The following is a 13750-nucleotide window of genomic DNA, read 5'->3' on the forward strand; positions in this document are numbered from 1 at the left end:
GTCAGTGAGTGTGTTAATATTAATCTGTGTTCTCTGTCAGTGTGTTAATATTCCTGAGGACAGTGGGGGTATTTTACACTTGAGAATGTGTATCTGACTGTGGGTCATGATATACACAGTGTGTCAGTGAGTGTGTTAATATTAATCTGTGTTCTCTGTCAGTGTGTTAATATTACTGAGGACAGTGGGGGTGTTTTACACATCACAGGGTTTATCTGACTGTGGGTCATGATATACACAGTGTGTCAGTGAGAGTGTTAATATTAATCTCTGTTCTCTGTCAGTGTGTTAATATTCCCGAGGACAGTGGGTGTGTTCTACTCTTCACAGGGTGAATCTGACTGTGGGTCATGATGTACACAGTGTGTCAGTGAGTGTGTTAATATTAATCTGTGTTCTCTGTCAGTGTGTTAATATTACTGAGGACAGTGGGGGTGTTTTACACTTCACAAGGTGTGTCTGACTGTGGGTCATGATGTACACAGTGTGTCAGTGTGTGTGTTAATATTAATCTGTGTTCTCTGTCGGTGTGTTAATATTACTGAGGACAGTGGGTGTGTTTTACACTTCACAGGGTGTATCTGACTGTGGGTCATGATGTACACAGTGTGTCAGTGAGTGTGTTAATATTAATCTGTGTTCTCTGTCGGTGTGTTAATATTACTGAGGACAGTGGGGGTGTTTTACACTTCACAGGGTGTATCTGAATGTGGGTCATGATATAAACAGTGTGTCAGTGAGTGTGTTAATATTAATCTGTGTTCTCTGTCGGTGTGTTAATATTCCTGAGGACAGTGGGTGTGTTTTACACTTCACAGGGTGTATCTGACTGTGGGTCATGATCTACACAGTATGTCAGTGAGTGTGTTAATATTAATCAGTGTTCTCTGTCAGTGTGTTAATATTACTGAGGACAGTGGGGGTGTTTTACACTTCACAAGGTGTGTCTGACTGTGGGTCATGATATACACAGTGTGTCAGTGAGAGTGTTAATATTAATCTCTGTTCTCTGTCAGTGTGGGAAAATTAAAATCTCCTATCACCACCACCCTGTTGCTCCTACATCTTTCCATAATCTGTTTACATATTTGTACCTCTATCTCACGCTCGCTGTTGGGAGGCCTGTAGTACAGCCCCAACATTGTTACCGCACCCTTCCTATTTCTGAGTTCTGTCCATATTGCCTCACTGCTCGAGTCCTCCATAGTGCCCTCCTTCAGCACAGCTGTGATATCCTCTTTGACCAGTAATGCAACTCCTCCACCCCTTTTACCTCCCTCTCTATCCCGCCTGAAGCATCGATATCCTGGGATATTTAGTTGCCAATCATGCCCTTCCCTCAACCAGGTCTCAGTAATAGCAATAACATCATACTCCCAGGTACTAATCCAAGCCCTAAGTTCATCTGCCTTACCAACTACATTTCTTGCATTAAAACAAATGCACCTCAGACCACCAGTCCCTTTATATTCATCATCTGCTCCCTGCCTGCTCTTCCCCTTAGTCACACTGACTTCATTATCTAGTTTCTTACAGGCTTTTGTTACTACCTCCTCACTGTCAACTGACCTCAATTGGTTCCCATCCCCCTGCCACATTAGTTTAAACCCTCCCCAACAGCGTTAGCAAAAGCACCTCCAAGGACATTGGTTCCAGTCCGGCCCAGGTGTAGACCGTCCAATTTGTAATAGTCCCACCTCCCCCAGAACCGGTCCCAATGTCCCAAAAATCTGAACCCCTCCTTCCTGCACCATCTCTCAAGCCACGCATTCATCCTGACTATTCTTTCATTTTTACTCTGACTATCACGTGGCACTGGTAGTAATCCTGAGATTACTACCTCTGAGGTCCTACTTTTTAACTTGGCTCCTAACTCCCTAAACTCTGCTTGTAGGACCTCATCCCGTTTTTTTACCTATATCATTAGTGCCTATGTGAACAATGACAACTGGCTGTTCACCCTCCCCCTTTAGAATGTTCTGTAGCCGATCTGAGACGTCCCTGACCCGTGCACCTGGGAGGCAACATACCATTCGGGAGCCTCGTTTTCGACCACAGAACCGCCTATCTACTCCCCTTACAATCGAATCCCCTACGACTATAGCCCTTCCACTCTTTTTCCCGCCCTTCTGAGCAGCAGAGCCAGCCAAGGTGCCATGGACCTGGCTACTGCTGCCTTCCCCTGGTGAGCCATCTCCCTCAACAGTATCCAAAACGGTATACTTGTTTTGGAGGGAGATGACCGCAGGGGACTCCTGCGCTGCCTTCCTGCTCTTTCTCTGCCTTTTGGTCACCCATTCCCTTTCTCCCTCAGCAATCCTAATCTGCGGTGTGACCAATTCACTAAACGTGCTATCCACGACCTCCTCAGCATCGCGCATGCTCCAAAGTGAGTCCATCCGCAGCTCGAGAGCCGTCATGCGGTCTAACAAGAGCTGCAGCTGGACACACTTCCTGCACGTGAAGGAGTCAGGGTCATCAGCCATGTCCCTGAGCTCCCACATTGAGCAAGAGGAGCATGATACGGGTCTGAGATCTCCTGCCATTTTTAATCTTAAGTTTAAACTTAGCTAAATGAAAAAGGAACGAAAAGTTTTTACCAATCACAATAAAACCAGAGAAATCGAAAAAGCCTTACCTTATAAACACCCCACCGAGTCCTTTTTTTTTTGGTTAGAGGAGGAGGGCGGGTGGGAGACACTACAAGTGTGGTGTCTCGGGTTCAGAAACCGCCCAAATATATAGTGTTTTACTTACCCAGCAGCCCCCTGGCCTCTGCCGAAAAACACAAGGAAATTAAATTTACTTTCAAACTGACTTTCCCAGCTGCTCACTCGCTCACACGCTGCTCCCGAAAAAGCTGCTGCACTGAAAGGAAAGTTATTTTAAACCGCCCAAATATATAGTGTTTTACTTACCCAGCAGCCCCCTGGCCTCCGCCGAAAAACACAAGGAAATTAAATTTACTTTCAAACTGACTTTCCCAGCTGCTCACTCGCTCACGCGCTGCTCCCGAAAAAGCTGCTGCACTGAAAAGAAAGTAATTTTAAACCGCCCAAATATATAGTGTTTTACTTACCCAGCAGCCCCCTGGCCTCCGCCGAAAAACACAAGGAAATTAAATTTACTTTCAAACTGACTTTCCCACCTGCTCACTCGCTGCTCCCGAAAAAGCTGCTGCACGGAAAGGAAAGTTATTTTAAACCGCCCAAATATATAGTGTTTTACTTACCCAGCAGCCCCCTGGCCTCCGCCGAAAAACACAAGGAAATTAAATTTACTTTCAAACTGACTTTCCCAGCTGCTCACTCGCTCACACGCTGCTCCCGAAAAAGCTGCTGCACTGAAAGGAAAGTTATTTTAAACCGCCCAAATATATAGTGTTTTACTTACCCAGCAGCCCCCTGGCCTCCGCCGAAAAACAAAAGGAAATTAAATTTACTTTCAAACTGACTTTCCCAGCTGCTCACTCGCTCACGCGCTGCTCCCGAAAAAGCTGCTGCACTGAAAGGAAAGTTATTTTAAACCGCCCAAATATATAGTGTTTTACTTACCCAGCAGCCCCCTGGCCTCCGCCGAAAAACACAAGGAAATTAAATTTACTTTCAAACTGACTTTCCCAGCTGCTCACTCGCTCACACGCTGCTCCCGAAAAAGCTGCTGCACTGAAAGGAAAGTTATTTTAAACCGCCCAAATATATAGTGTTTTACTTACCCAGCAGCCCCCTGGCCTCCGCCGAAAAACAAAAGGAAATTAAATTTACTTTCAAACTGACTTTCCCAGCTGCTCACTCGCTCACGCGCTGCTCCCGAAAAAGCTGCTGCACTGAAAGGAAAGTTATTTTAAACCGCCCAAATATATAGTGTTTTACTTACCCAGCAGCCCCCTGGCCTCCGCCGAAAAACACAAGGAAATTAAATTTACTTTCAAACTGACTTTCCCAGCTGCTCACTCGCTCACGCGCTGCTCCCGAAAAGCTGCTGCACTGAAAGGAAAGTTATTTTAAACCGCCCAAATATATAGTGTTTTACTTACCCAGCAGCCCCCTGGCCTCCACCGAAAAACACAAGGAAATTAAATTTACTTTCAAACTGACTTTCCCAGCTGCTCACTCGCTCACACGCTGATCCCGAAAAAGCTGCTGCACTGAAAGGAAAGTTATTTTAAACCGCCCAAATATATAGTGTTTTACTTACCCAGCAGCCCCCTGGCCTCCGCCGAAAAACAAAAGGAAATTAAATTTACTTTCAAACTGACTTTCCCAGCTGCTCACTCGCTCACGCGCTGCTCCCGAAAAAGCTGCTGCACTGAAAGGAAAGTTATTTTAAACCGCCCAAATATATAGTGTTTTACTTACCCAGCAGCCCCCTGGCCTCCGCCGAAAAACAAAAGGAAATTAAATTTACTTTCAAACTGACTTTCCCAGCTGCTCACTCGCTCACGCGCTGCTCCCGAAAAAGCTGCTGCACTGAAAGGAAAGTTATTTTAACCGCCCAAATATATAGTGTTTTACTTACCCAGCAGCCCCCTGGCCTCCGCCGAAAAACAAAAGGAAATTAAATTTACTTTCAAACTGACTTTCCCAGCTGCTCACTCGCTCACGCGCTGCTCCCGAAAAAGCTGCTGCACTGAAAGGAAAGCAATTTTAAACCGCCCAAATATATAGTGTTTTACTTACCCAGCAGCCCCCTGGCCTCCGCCGAAAAACTCAAGGAAATTAAATTTACTTTCAAACTGACTTTCCCACCTGCTCACTCGCTCACACGCTGCTCCCGAAAAAGCTGCTGCACGGAAAGGAAAGTTATTTTAAACCTCCCAAATATATAGTGTTTTACTTACCCAGCAGCCCCCTGGCCTCCGCCGAAAAACACAAGGAAATTAAATTTACTTTCAAACTGACTTTCCCAGCTGCTCACTCGCTCACACGCTGCTCCCGAAAAAGCTGCTGCACTGAAAGGAAAGTTATTTTAAACCGCCCAAATATATAGTGTTTTACTTAGCCAGCAGCCCCTTGGCCTCCGCCGAAAAACAAAAGGAAATTAAATTTACTTTCAAACTGACTTTCCCAGCTGCTCACTCGCTCACGCGCTGCTCCCGAAAAAGCTGCTGCACTGAAAGGAAAGTTATTTTAAACCGCCCAAATATATAGTGTTTTACTTACCCAGCAGCCCCCTGGCCTCCGCCGAAAAACACAAGGAAATTAAATTTACTTTCAAACTGACTTTCCCAGCTGCTCACTCGCTCACGCGCTGCTCCCGAAAAAGCTGCTGCACTGAAAGGAAAGTTATTTTAACCGCCCAAATATATAGTGTTTTACTTACCCAGCAGCCCCCTGGCCTCCACCGAAAAACAAAAGGAAATTAAATTTACTTTCAAACTGACTTTCCCAGCTGCTCACTCGCTCACGCGCTGCTCCCGAAAAAGCTGCTGCACTGAAAGGAAAGTTATTTTAAACCGCCCAAATATATAGTGTTTTACTTACCCAGCAGCCCCCTGGCCTCCGCCGAAAAACACAAGGAAATTAAATTTACTTTCAAACTGACTTTCCCAGCTGCTCACTCGCTCACGCACTGCTCCCGAAAAGCTGCTGCACTGAAAGGAAAGTTATTTTAAACCGCCCAAATATATAGTGTTTTACTTACCCAGCAGCCTCCTGGCCTCCGCCGGAAAACACAAGGAAATTAAATTTACTTTCAAACTGACTTTCCCAGCTGCTCACTCGCTCACACGCTGATCCCGAAAAAGCTGCTGCACTGAAAGGAAAGTTATTTTAAACCGCCCAAATATATAGTGTTTTACTTACCCAGCAGCCCCCTGGCCTCCGCCGAAAAACACAAGGAAATTAAATTTACTTTCAAACTGACTTTCCCAGCTGCTCACTCGCTCACGCGCTGCTCCCGAAAAAGCTGCTGCACTGAAAGGAAAGTTATTTTAAACCGCCCAAATATATAGTGTTTTACTTACCCAGCAGCCCCCTGGCCTCCGCCGAAAAACACAAGGAAATTAAATTTACTTTCAAACTGACTTTCCCAGCTGCTCACTCGCTCACGCGCTGCTCCCGAAAAAGCTGCTGCACTGAAAGGAAAGTTATTTTAACCGCCCAAATATATAGTGTTTTACTTACCCAGCAGCCCCCTGGCCTCCGCCGAAAAACAAAAGGAAATTAAATTTACTTTCAAACTGACTTTCCCAGCTGCTCACTCGCTCACGCGCTGCTCCCGAAAAAGCTGCTGCACTGAAAGGAAAGTTATTTTAAACCGCCCAAATATATAGTGTTTTACTTACCCAGCAGCCCACTGGCCTCCGCCGAAAAACACAAGGAAATTAAATTTACTTTCAAACTGACTTTCCCAGCTGCTCACTCGCTCACACGCTGCTCCCGAAAAAGCTGCTGCACTGAAAGGAAAGTTATTTGAAACCGCCCAAATATATAGTGTTTTACTTACCCAGCAGCCCCCTGGCCTCTGCCGAAAAACACAAGGAAATTAAATTTACTTTCAAACTGACTTTCCCAGCTGCTCACTCGCTCACGAGCTGCTCCCGAAAAGCTGCTGCACTGAAAGGAAAGTTATTTTAAACCGCCCAAATATATATTGTTTTACTTACCCAGCAGCCCCCTGGCCTCCGCCGAAAAACACAAGGAAATTAAATTTACTTTCAAACTGACTTTCCCAGCTGCTCACTCGCTCACACGCTGATCCCGAAAAAGCTGCTGCACTGAAAGGAAAGTTATTTTAAACCGCCCAAATATATAGTGTTTTACTTACCCAGCAGCCCCCTGGCCTCCGCCGAAAAACAAAAGGAAATTAAATTTACTTTCAAACTGACTTTCCCAGCTGCTCACTCGCTCACGCGCTGCTCCCGAAAAAGCTGCTGCACTGAAAGGAAAGTTATTTTAAACCGCCCAAATATATAGTGTTTTACTTACCCAGCAGCCCCCTGGCCTCCGCCGGAAAACACAAGGAAATTAAATTTACTTTCAAACTGACTTTCCCAGCTGCTCACTCGCTCACACGCTGCTCCCGAAAAAGCTGCTGCACTGAAAGTAAAGTTATTTTAACCGCCCAAATATATAGTGTTTTACTTACCCAGCAGCCCCCTGGCCTCCGCCGAAAAACAAAAGGAAATTAAATTTACTTTCAAACTGACTTTCCCAGCTCCTCACTCGCTCACGCGCTGCTCCCGAAAAAGCTGCTGCACTGAAAGGAAAGTTATTTTAAACCGCCCAAATATATAGTGTTTTACTTACCCAGCAGCCCACTGGCCTCCGCCGAAAAACACAAGGAAATTAAATTTACTTTCAAACTGACTTTCCCAGCTGCTCACTCGCTCACGCACTGCTCCCGAAAAGCTGCTGCACTGAAAGGAAAGTTATTTTAAACCGCCCAAATATATAGTGTTTTACTTACCCAGCAGCCCCCTGGCCTCCGCCGGAAAACACAAGGAAATTAAATTTACTTTCAAACTGACTTTCCCAGCTGCTCACTCGCTCACACGCTGATCCCGAAAAAGCTGCTGCACTGAAAGGAAAGTTATTTTAAACCGCCCAAATATATAGTGTTTTACTTACCCAGCAGCCCCCTGGCCTCCGCCGAAAAACACAAGGAAATTAAATTTACTTTCAAACTGACTTTCCCAGCTGCTCACTCGCTCACGCGCTGCTCCCGAAAAAGCTGCTGCACTGAAAGGAAAGTTATTTTAAACCGCCCAAATATATAGTGTTTTACTTACCCAGCAGCCCCCTGGCCTCCGCCGAAAAACACAAGGAAATTAAATTTACTTTCAAACTGACTTTCCCAGCTGCTCACTCGCTCACGCGCTGCTCCCGAAAAAGCTGCTGCACTGAAAGGAAAGTTATTTTAACCGCCCAAATATATAGTGTTTTACTTACCCAGCAGCCCCCTGGCCTCCGCCGAAAAACAAAAGGAAATTAAATTTACTTTCAAACTGACTTTCCCAGCTGCTCACTCGCTCACGCGCTGCTCCCGAAAAAGCTGCTGCACTGAAAGGAAAGTTATTTTAAACCGCCCAAATATATAGTGTTTTACTTACCCAGCAGCCCACTGGCCTCCGCCGAAAAACACAAGGAAATTAAATTTACTTTCAAACTGACTTTCCCAGCTGCTCACTCGCTCACACGCTGCTCCCGAAAAAGCTGCTGCACTGAAAGGAAAGTTATTTGAAACCGCCCAAATATATAGTGTTTTACTTACCCAGCAGCCCCCTGGCCTCTGCCGAAAAACACAAGGAAATTAAATTTACTTTCAAACTGACTTTCCCAGCTGCTCACTCGCTCACGAGCTGCTCCCGAAAAGCTGCTGCACTGAAAGGAAAGTTATTTTAAACCGCCCAAATATATAGTGTTTTACTTACCCAGCAGCCCCCTGGCCTCCGCCGAAAAACACAAGGAAATTAAATTTACTTTCAAACTGACTTTCCCAGCTGCTCACTCGCTCACACGCTGATCCCGAAAAAGCTGCTGCACTGAAAGGAAAGTTATTTTAAACCGCCCAAATATATAGTGTTTTACTTACCCAGCAGCCCCCTGGCCTCCGCCGAAAAACAAAAGGAAATTAAATTTACTTTCAAACTGACTTTCCCAGCTGCTCACTCGCTCACGCGCTGCTCCCGAAAAAGCTGCTGCACTGAAAGGAAAGTTATTTTAAACCGCCCAAATATATAGTGTTTTACTTACCCAGCAGCCCCCTGGCCTCTGCCGAAAAACACAAGGAAATTAAATTTACTTTCAAACTGACTTTCCCAGCTGCTCACTCGCTCACACGCTGCTCCCGAAAAAGCTGCTGCACTGAAAGGAAAGTTATTTTAACCGCCCAAATATATAGTGTTTTACTTACCCAGCAGCCCCCTGGCCTCCGCCGAAAAACAAAAGGAAATTAAATTTACTTTCAAACTGACTTTCCCAGCTGCTCACTCGCTCACGCGCTGCTCCCGAAAAAGCTGCTGCACTGAAAGGAAAGTTATTTTAAACCGCCCAAATATATAGTGTTTTACTTACCCAGCAGCCCACTGGCCTCCGCCGAAAAACACAAGGAAATTAAATTTACTTTCAAACTGACTTTCCCAGCTGCTCACTCGCTCACACGCTGCTCCCGAAAAAGCTGCTGCACTGAAAGGAAAGTTATTTTAAACCGCCCAAATATATAGTGTTTTACTTACCCAGCAGCCCCCGGCCTCCGCCGAAAAACACAAGGAAATTAAATTTACTTTCAAACTGACTTTCCCAGCTGCTCACTCGCTCACACGCTGCTCCCGAAAAAGCTGCTGCACTGAAAGGAAAGTTATTTTAAACCGCCCAAATATATAGTGTTTTACTTACCCAGCAGCCCCCTGGCCTCCGCCGAAAAACACAAGGAAATTAAATTTACTTTCAAACTGACTTTCCCAGCTGCTCACTCGCTCACACGCTGCTCCCGAAAAAGCTGCTGCACTGAAAGGAAAGTTATTTTATACCGCCCAAATACATAGTGTTTTACTTACCCAGCAGCCCCCTGGCCTCTGCCGAAAAACACAAGGAAATTAAATTTACTTTCAAACTGACTTTCCCAGCTGCTCACTCGCTCACGCGCTGCTCCCGAAAAGCTGCTGCACTGAAAGGAAAGTTATTTTAAACCGCCCAAATATATAGTGTTTTACTTACCCAGCAGCCCCCTGGCCTCCGCCGAAAAACACAAGGAAATTAAATTTACTTTCAAACTGACTTTCCCAGCTGCTCACTCGCTCACACGCTGATCCCGAAAAAGCTGCTGCACTGAAAGGAAAGTTATTTTAAACCGCCCAAATATATAGAGTTTTACTTACCCAGCAGCCCCCTGGCCTCCGCCGAAAAACAAAAGGAAATTAAATTTACTTTCAAACTGACTTTCCCAGCTGCTCACTCGCTCACGCGCTGCTCCCGAAAAAGCTGCTGCACTGAAAGGAAAGTTATTTTAAACCGCCCAAATATATAGTGTTTTACTTACCCAGCAGCCCCCTGGCCTCCGCCGAAAAACACAAGGAAATTAAATTTACTTTCAAACTGACTTTCCCAGCTGCTCACTCGCTCACGCGCTGCTCCCGAAAAAGCTGCTGCACTGAAAGGAAAGTTATTTTAACCGCCCAAATATATAGTGTTTTACTTACCCAGCAGCCCCCTGGCCTCCGCCGAAAAACAAAAGGAAATTAAATTTACTTTCAAACTGACTTTCACAGCTGCTCACTCGCTCACGCGCTGCTCCCGAAAAAGCTGCTGCACTGAAAGGAAAGTTATTTTAAACCGCCCAAATATATAGTGTTTTACTTACCCAGCAGCCCCCTGGCCTCCGCCGAAAAACAAAAGGAAATTAAATTTACTTTCAAACTGACTTCCCCAGCTGCTCACTCGCTCACGCGCTGCTCCCGAAAAAGCTGCTGCACTGAAAGGAAAGTTATTTTAAACCGCCCAAATATATAGTGTTTTACTTACCCAGCAGCCCCCTGGCCTCCGCCGAAAAACAAAAGGAAATTAAATTGACTTTCAAACTGACTTTCCCAGCTGCTCACTCGCTCACGCGCTGCTCCCGAAAAAGCTGCTGCACTGAAAGTGTTAATATTAATCTGTGTTCTCTGTCGGTGTGTTAATATTACTGAGGACAGTGGGGGTGTTTTACACTTCACAGGGTGTATCTGACTGTTGGTCATGACATACACAGTGTGTCAGTGAGTGTGTTAACATTAAACTTTGTTCGCTATCGGTGTGTTAATATTACTGAGGACAGTGGGGATGTTTTACACTTCACTGGGTGTAACTGACTGTGGGTCATGATATACACAGTGTGTCAGTGATTGTGTTAATATTAATCTGTGTTCTCTGTCAGTGTGTTAATATTGCGGAGGACAGTGGGGGTGTTTTACACTTCTCAGTGTTTATCTGACTGTGGGTCATGATGTGCACAGTGTGTCAGTGAGAGTGTTAATATTAATCTGTGTTCTCTGTCGGTGTGTTAATATTACTGAGGACAGTGGGGGTGTTTTACACTTCACAGGGTGTATCTGACTGTGGGTCATGATATACACAGTGTGTCAGTGAGTGTGTTAATATTAATCTGTGTTCTCTGTCAGTGTGTTAATATTCCTGAGGACAGTAGGGGTGTTTTACACTTCACAGGGTGTATCTGACTGTGGGTCATGATATAAACAGTGTGTCAGTGAGTGTGTAAATATTAATCAGTGTTCTCTGTCAGGTGTTAATATTCCTGATGACATTGGGGTGTTTTCCACTTCACAGGGTGTATCAGACTGTGGGTCATGATATACACAGTGTGTTAGTGAGTGTGTTAATATTAATCTGTGTTCTCTGTCAGTGTGTTAATATTCCTGAGGACAGTGGGGGTGTTTTACACTTCACAATGTGTATCTGACTGTGGGTCATGATATACACAGTTTGACAGTGAGTGTGTTAACATTAATCTGTGTTCTCTGTCAGTGTGTTAATATTACTGAGGACAGTGGGGGTGTTTTACACTTCACAGTGTTTATCTGACTGTGGGTCATGATATACACAGTGTGTCAGTGAGAGTGTTAATATTAATCTCTGTTCTCTGTCAGTGTGTTAATATTCCTGAGGACAGTGGGTGTGTTTTACACTTCACAGGGTGTATCTGACTGTGGATCATGATATACACAGTATGTCAGTGAGTGTGTTAATATTAATCTGTGTTCTCTGTCATTGTGTTAATATTGCTGATGACAGTGGGGGTGTTCTACTCTTCACAGGGTGCATCTGACTGTGGGTCATGAGGTACACAGTGTGTCAGTGAGTGTGTTAATATTAATCTGTGTTCTCTGTCAGTGTGTTAATATTACTGAGGACAGTGGGGGTGTTTTACACTTCACAAGGTGTGTCTGACTGTGGGTCATGATATACACAGTGTGTCAGTGAGTGTGTTAATATTAATCTGTGTTCTCTGTCGGTGTGTTAATATTACTGAGGACAGTGGGGGTGTTTTACACTTCACAGGGTTTATCTGACTGTGGGTCATGATGTACACAGTGTGTCAGTGAGAGTGTTAATATTAATCTGTGTTCTCTGTCAGTGTGTTAATATTCCTGAGGACGGTGGTTGTGTTTTACACTTCACAGGGTGTATCTGACTGTGGGTCATGACATACACAGTATGTCAGTGAGTGTGTTAATATTAATCAGTGTTCTCTGTCAGTGTGTTAATATTGCTGAGGACAGTGGGGGTGTTTTACTCTTCACAGGGTGCATCTGACTGTGGGTCATGATGTACACAGTGTGTCAGTGAGTGTGTTAATATTAATCTGTGCTCTCTGTCAGTGTGTTAATATTACTGAGGACAGTGGGGGTGTTTTACACTTCACAAGGTGTGTCTGACTGTGGGTCATGATATACACAGTGTGTCAGTGAGTGTGTTAATATTAATCTGTGTTCTCTGTCAGTGTGTTAATATTACTGAGGACAGTGGGGGTGTTTTACACTTCACAGGGTGTATCTGACTGTTGGTCATGACATACACAGTGTGTCAGTGAGTGTGTTAACATTAAACTTTGTTCGCTATCGGTGTGTTAATATTACTGAGGACAGTGGGGATGTTTTACACTTCACTGGGTGTAACTGACTGTGGGTCATGATATACACAGTGTGTCAGTGATTGTGTTAATATTAATCTGTGTTCTCTGTCAGTGTGTTAATATTGCGGAGGACAGTGGGGGTGTTTTACACTTCTCAGTGTTTATCTGACTGTGGGTCATGATGTGCACAGTGTGTCAGTGAGAGTGTTAATATTAATCTGTGTTCTCTGTCGGTGTGTTAATATTACTGAGGACAGTGGGGGTGTTTTACACTTCACAGGGTGTATCTGACTGTGGGTCATGATATACACAGTGTGTCAGTGAGTGTGTTAATATTAATCTGTGTTCTCTGTCAGTGTGTTAATATTCCTGAGGACAGTAGGGGTGTTTTACACTTCACAGGGTGTATCTGACTGTGGGTCATGATATAAACAGTGTGTCAGTGAGTGTGTAAATATTAATCAGTGTTCTCTGTCAGGTGTTAATATTCCTGATGACATTGGGGTGTTTTCCACTTCACAGGGTGTATCAGACTGTGGGTCATGATATACACAGTGTGTTAGTGAGTGTGTTAATATTAATCTGTGTTCTCTGTCAGTGTGTTAATATTCCTGAGGACAGTGGGGGTGTTTTACACTTCACAATGTGTATCTGACTGTGGGTCATGATATACACAGTTTGACAGTGAGTGTGTTAACATTAATCTGTGTTCTCTGTCAGTGTGTTAATATTACTGAGGACAGTGGGGGTGTTTTACACTTCACAGTGTTTATCTGACTGTGGGTCATGATATACACAGTGTGTCAGTGAGAGTGTTAATATTAATCTCTGTTCTCTGTCAGTGTGTTAATATTCCTGAGGACAGTGGGTGTGTTTTACACTTCACAGGGTGTATCTGACTGTGGATCATGATATACACAGTATGTCAGTGAGTGTGTTAATATTAATCTGTGTTCTCTGTCATTGTGTTAATATTGCTGATGACAGTGGGGGTGTTCTACTCTTCACAGGGTGCATCTGACTGTGGGTCATGAGGTACACAGTGTGTCAGTGAGTGTGTTAATATTAATCTGTGTTCTCTGTCAGTGTGTTAATATTACTGAGGACAGTGGGGGTGTTTTACACTTCACAAGGTGTGTCTGACTGTGGGTCATGATATACACAGTGTGTCAGTGAGTGT

Source organism: Heterodontus francisci, unplaced genomic scaffold (genome assembly GCF_036365525.1).
Source record: "Heterodontus francisci isolate sHetFra1 unplaced genomic scaffold, sHetFra1.hap1 HAP1_SCAFFOLD_256, whole genome shotgun sequence".
In the NCBI taxonomy this organism is placed as follows: domain Eukaryota; kingdom Metazoa; phylum Chordata; class Chondrichthyes; order Heterodontiformes; family Heterodontidae; genus Heterodontus; species Heterodontus francisci.